The following is a 967-nucleotide window of genomic DNA, read 5'->3' as shown; positions in this document are numbered from 1 at the left end:
TATGAATTATCGCTCGAAATCTTAGTGTCTCTAAGCAATTTTGAGATTTTCGAAGTATTATGTTGGTCTTCGTCATAGCCCTCCACGCAGGGGCTATTTAGTTGGCTGGGGCGATGGAGTGTAGATTCGAATTCTTTTTAGGAGGAATTTTTTACAGAACACAGTTTTGTCTGTCAGCTCAGGTACATTTGACTTGCTTTCGTTTCCCATAATCTTTTCTACTTTAGGCACAAGGCCCAAAATTTTGGGAGAGAGTGCCAGTAGATTAGATTGACCCCAGTATGCAACTGGTACTTGCTTTATCGACCCCGAAAGGATGAAAGTCACAGTCGACCACGGCGGAATTTGAACTCAGAACGTAAAGACAGACGAAATACCGCTTAGCATTTCGCCCGGCGTGCTAACGATTCTGCCAGCTCACCGTCGTTTTCTCGGTTCTACCATTCGAGCACAGTAGGATAGGTAAACACTGAGAAATAGCTCATCCTTTTGGGTTATATTCCTGCAGACTGTCGTTTTGAAAACTTGTTTAGGTACAGGCGTGGCTGTGTGGTAAGGAGCTTGCTTACCAACTACATGGTTCCAGGTTTAGTCCTACTACATGGCATCTTGGGCAAGGTGTTTTCTTCTGTAGCCTCGGGCCGACCAAAGATTTGTGAGTAGATTTGGTAGACGGAAACTGAAAGAATCCCGTCGTATACAAACACACACACACACACACACACACACACACACACACACACACACACACACACACACATATGTTTGTGTGTCTGTGTTTGGCCCCCTACCATCGCTTGACCACCGATGTTGATGTGTTTACGTACCCATAGAGTAGTAATTCGGCAAAGGATACCGATAGAATAAGTACTAGGCTTACAAAGAATAAATCATGGGGTCGATTTGTTCGACTAAAAGCGGTGCTCCAGCATGGCCGCAATCTGAAATGAATAAAAGAATAAAAGAA

The sequence above is a fragment of the Octopus bimaculoides genome, chromosome 8, assembly GCF_046866305.1.
Source record: "Octopus bimaculoides isolate indiv1 chromosome 8, ASM4686630v1, whole genome shotgun sequence".
Lineage (NCBI taxonomy): Eukaryota > Metazoa > Mollusca > Cephalopoda > Octopoda > Octopodidae > Octopus > Octopus bimaculoides.
The sequence above is the reverse complement of the archived record's forward strand: the minus strand, read 5'-3'. Positions refer to the sequence as shown.